This window comes from Dermacentor andersoni, chromosome 4 (assembly GCF_023375885.2).
Source record: "Dermacentor andersoni chromosome 4, qqDerAnde1_hic_scaffold, whole genome shotgun sequence".
NCBI classification, from domain to species: Eukaryota; Metazoa; Arthropoda; class Arachnida; order Ixodida; family Ixodidae; genus Dermacentor; species Dermacentor andersoni.
The window spans coordinates 195,289,922-195,295,276 of NC_092817.1; the positions used below are offsets into that span (position 1 = coordinate 195,289,922).

The following is a 5,355-nucleotide window of genomic DNA, read 5'->3' on the forward strand; positions in this document are numbered from 1 at the left end:
GCGATAACACTGCAGGAATTCGATATCACCAAGCAAATATCTATCTTCTTGGCATTGGTTTTGAAGAGTAAGTCGCGGTAAAACTGACCAGCCCTTCTACTGGCCAACACAGTAACTGCGGGAGCAACTTCGTGGACAGTGTCGGCAGCAGAGATCTAGGCCGTGCCGGCTTCGCCTCCGACCGACCTCTGGGAGCTGCACGCCGGCAGCGATGAACCGCGCTGCGCAATTCCTTCCTCTGCGTGGAATGGCCACTGGTACGCTTTCGACCGAGTCTCCTCAAGTTCGTAGTGTAGCCTGCAAAAGGTCTTCTTAGAAAGCCGGCAGGGGTGGTGCGAAAAATTACCCGTCATCTCTTCGAATGCGTATCGCACTTCAGTCGTGGTCAACATTGAGAAAGCAACGACAATCAGACGACAAGGGCAATTGATATTTTTCAAAGCAATCCATGCATACACGCGCGACGTCCGCGTGTCTCCGGGGTTGCATGAGCGGCGCGCGGCCACGGTCGCAAGCCAACAGTCAAGCCACCGCAACGGAAACCAAGGCGGACTACCCCTTCGCCGGTTCCGCTCGTAGCCAGCGACGGGTTCGCTTTGAAAATCACTGGCAGATGCGTGACGTGATCATAATTTGCGGTGCCGCCGTGCTGCCTCTGGCGGCCTCTGGCGCAAGCAAAATTTTGACCAATCAGGTGAGGCCAAGTGAGCGATTCCTCTTCCAAACTATTATAAGGTTCGGCCCCTGATCACGCTGCGCAGTTGCACAGTATTCGGAGATGCTCCCGCCGCCTCCGCTGGAGCGCTCGCCGCTAGCATATGAGAGGGCGAGGAAGTGCATAATTAAGATGTGTTCGCCCTCCTCATTCGTCGAAGAGGCCTGTACCTACCACAGTGCTGCACCGAACTACGAAAATAGAGTGTAGGGTGCCTGAATGTGCATCTCCTTTCCAGCTGCGTAGTGGTGGGCGAGGAGGACATCGAGGCACTCTAGCCACGACCAGCGCTGCAGCCGGCAGCGGAAGAGAGAAGGAAGAAGATAAACTGCAACAAGGTTCCCGGCTCACGTGACAGGCATGTTGGAAAGAAAGCACTGGCAGAGCCAACGACAACTGGTGGCCTGTGAGCCATGTAGGATGGCACATCCCAGAGAGTCGATAACAACATGCACCTAATTGCGCCCTTTAGTAGACGTCGGACAAATTTCAGACTGGCAAGAATCTACGTACGTAGTATAAATTCTGGACAGATGCGTAGCCCGGAGCGGCTTGTCAGTTATCCAGGTACTCGGATTTTCTTCCTTTGTTTCATTCCATCCTGGTCTTGTGTGTTAGCACATCACATGTGTTCGTTGTGTACAGATGAAACAAGTTTTGATAGTGCTGAATTGCTGCGCCAGACCGCAGCCGACGTACGTCGAGCTCGTTTCTGCCAGTCTTCTTCATGGGAGATGGACGATGCCGCAGCCAGGGGGCGGATAAGAAACCTTTTGAAGGTTTTTGGTTCACGTAATTATGGACTAACGGCTTTCACCTGTAATGCTATTGCGTTACGTTTACCGAGTAAAACAGGCGCGTCGCGTAGTGGCAGCTGGTGTGGAAGCGTTGATGTCACCCTACTTGATTACTGCAGCCCATAGACATTCCTCACAAGAACACTAGCACGCAGCAATTTTGCGAAACCTTTATAAATGGTTTATTCGTTTGAATAGGCGACTGGACGCAGACGTCAGATCTCTGCTGTTTTTGGCACTGATTCGTCTTGAAGCATCATCCGGCTTTTCCCTGTCAGCCGTAAAATCCGCGGCCATATCCACCGTAGCCGCGACCGTATCCACCGCCGAAGCCTCGGCCATATCCACCACCGAAGCCTCGGCCGTAGCCGCCATATCCGCCATAGCCACGTCCGAATCCTCGTCCGTAGCCGAACTGAGCAGCTGCCAGGCTGCAGAGAACAGCCATAACCAGAAGAGCCAGGAGGAAGGACTTGGTGTTCAGTGAGAACATGGCTGTAAGTCCTGCAGCATGAAGATGACAGACATGTAACCAACGTGGAAAACGCGAATACATAACACAATAAGCACAACGTGCACGTGGCACCAATGTGGTTTTTATGCCGAGTTATAACGCCCCTCTCTTTAAAATAGATATCCGATGACTGATGTTGTTTGAATGTCTGCCAATGCGCTTTGCTGTTTTGACCCAACTAATACCTTATACAGGAATATCGGATCTCTATAAATAATTCGCTTCTTCAGTGCACTGAAGTTTTACATCTCTTTTGCAGTGAAAAAGCATGCACAAGTTCACCATGTCCTTTTCCCCTACCGCATTTACTCGTTCGAGCTCGTTCTTGAAGGTTATCGCAAATATCTGGTCTGATCACAATATCGCTCCTTAACAATATAAATACAGCCTAAAAATATCTTCACTAAGCGAGCAGAAGCAGCGATTCACAATAGCTCTCGGTAAAACTTAGCGTTACATTTCATCGCCTTACATTTTTGGCCAATTTCAGCGAGTAGTTGTTTTGCTGTACGCGTCTTTCTTATTTGCGCGGTTTAGTTATTTACACTCGGCAATCCGGAACATAGCTCCACTCAAAATAATATATCAAACAGCGTCGTAGCTAATTAATTACACGTAGTATCCTGGAAGCTACAAACACAAGAGTTAAAGAGCATTGTTCAATCCTCTGCAACACAATCCCTCGACTTTTGCATAGAGATGAAAATATAAACTTTGTCTACAATCAGTCTATCGATATAACCAAGTGACCCTTATAGTTGTTACTCTAATAGCTGTAAGTTTTGCTATTCTCTGGGGACAACATGCAGCATAAACAAAACCAACACAGCGTAGGCTCCATGCATAACAATTTATAGTAAGCAGCAGGTGAATAAACGTTGCCCGGAGTTTGAAAAGAAACACCACTGGGCCCGATTACTGGGTTCTCGAATTCTCAGCCCTTACCTGTTGGCGTAATGTGCGGGGGCAGCTGAGACAATGCTGTGTTATCGGAGACTGCGCGTACTCGCTTATATAGCGCTGAACGGGCGCGCGTGTCGCGGTGCCCTTCGCCCATTACGTGCTGCGAAATTGATCGAACGACCTTCAACCGGGGAAAGCCCCCTTTCGTGTAACGCACCAAAACACACGGGGAGACTCGTGCGTTGCTAAGTTAAGACTAAAGGGTATTCCCCGTTTTACTATAGTAGATACGTTTGGTTGTAGCCTCAGTCCTGTGACCTTGCGTGCCACAGCTGTGACCCCCAACGTCCTGCAAGTAAACGGTGGAAGCGAACTGTACGAGGAGGAAAGACATGACGCTCACGTCTCACGGGTGCTTCATCTCCGCGAAAAACAACGGCTGCGGTTTCAGTTCATGCTTTTTGTGCGTTGGTTGTTAATTACACGTCACGCACATTCATGTGGATGGGGAAAACCAGATTCAGCGTCGAGAACAAGCAATGCTTGCTTCGCAACCAATAATAGAAATGCTTTGAGGTAAATATTAAGTTCCGTACAAAACTGTGTTACTGGTGCAGATGACTAAGCCAATCAGCTGTCCTTTCCGCTGCACATGGCGCACGAATTACTACCTCCAACAGTGAACTTTGACTGAGATTTTTATTTTGTACATAAATAACCGGAAAATGCTTGGCTCATTGTTTCCCAAAGTAGCACATACTAACCATGAGGATCAGCCTAAATCTGCAGGGTTTAAGCAAATTCCTTTAAATATGTGCTGAATATATTAAAACTAAATGCACAGTGGAAAATTAATGTTTCAACAGTTACGCTGCTTTCAGATATCTTACTGGATCAAGCAGTAAACGAGTAAATATATAAAATAAAATGGAATTATTATTTTCAGGGGGCAAGTGGTTTTAGCCAAGAATAAAATAATTCGTAGTATTCTGAACCTCAGAGTGGCCGTTGCCTACGTGCACATTTCTAATGCCGAGGTCTAGCAAAGCATGTTTCTTTCTCGAGAAAGAATCTTCTTAGTGACAGAAATAGTCGACATGTAAATAAAAAATGGTCGAGATATTGCAGTTCAGTATACTATTGACCTAAAACGCTTACCCCCAAAATATACATGTGCAAATGATCAACAGAGGCATTATTTTAGACCTCCAAGCAGTGACACGAAGTGAGATACAGTCTATATTTCTAATAGAGTCACTTTTGGGTGATTCGCAAATGAAATGAAGCTATAGCGTATAGACTCCTAACGAAGTACATCTAAACTTGCATTCATTTATATGAGTGCCACATGTGTCCTGTGTGCAACACATGTGCAACAAAAATGAAAAACACTTATTTTCTTTTTTTTATGTGAACAAAAAGAAAACGAAATCTGTATCACGTTCGGCACCCTCCGGTATTTATTTGCCTGTGGAGCATTGTATTTCGAAAGAAACGTTTACATAAAGTTGTACAAACGATGATCAATGATCGTCTAGGCGACTTTTCACTGAAATATCCTTATGTCTTAAATTATGCAAAATTTCTTTATTTCGCCAATCGACTAACTGTACATGTAGTAGGTATCCATCACCCGTAATATGCAGCTGCACCCGCCTACAATGCAACTTAAGGTCTGCAACCTAAGTCTACCGGAGTTCGTAACGGTGCGTTACGGACAAGATTGAGATGAAATAGCCACTACTACAACCCACACTAGTTAGGCGTGCCTTTTTGAACAACTACATATGCGGTCAAGGTGGGAACTTCTTACGGTCTTTTCAGTTCCCTCGTCGCTCTTATTTCACCACCTGTCCACTCATCAGTGTCAATATAAAAGGGATCGAGTGAGTGTGCCGCCCATAAATGCGTAAGCCAACACTTATAGAACTTTTGAGAAACTGACTAATAAAAATGTCAATATCAATACATACAGCGATTGAGGCTACTTTTGCCAGAAATACTCGTGCAAGCGACTCCCACTCAGATATACAATCCCGTTTCCGGCACACATTGCGTGCTTTGCGGACGTATTCAGCTTGCATCCTACGAACCACTGACATTGCGTCCCTCGACTATAGCCAAATTTTATTCATGGAGTTCCCTATTGCAGCCGGTGTTCCTCCATCACGTTGCCGATGTTGTGAGTTTGCGCACACTGTATTTCACTGCTTGTACACACCTGTCTTATTTTATTTCGTGTTTTATTTTGATATTCTGTAGGAGCTCACTGTGGTTTTTAAAACGTTGTCACTCAGCTAAGCGAGTCAAGCAAAGTTTTTTAATAAAGGCATGCTGTCAGATTTACTAGATTTCTTACAAAAGGATATTGACACGTGTACTTATCTTTATCGGGCGACCACGTTTCGCCACCTAACAAATGTAAT

General features: G+C 46.0%; 1 long non-coding RNA gene across 1 annotated transcript; it reads right to left on the reverse strand.

Annotated features, from left to right (window-relative positions):
* Positions 1 to 1,670: 1,670 nt before the first annotated feature.
* LOC126530557 (uncharacterized) lies at positions 1,671 to 3,047 on the reverse strand. The gene is made up of 2 exons (XR_007599445.2): positions 2,972 to 3,047; positions 1,671 to 2,016 (listed from the first exon to the last, which is right to left on the reverse strand). It is a non-coding gene; the product is annotated as an uncharacterized lncRNA (long non-coding RNA).
* Positions 3,048 to 5,355: the final 2,308 nt, after the last annotated feature.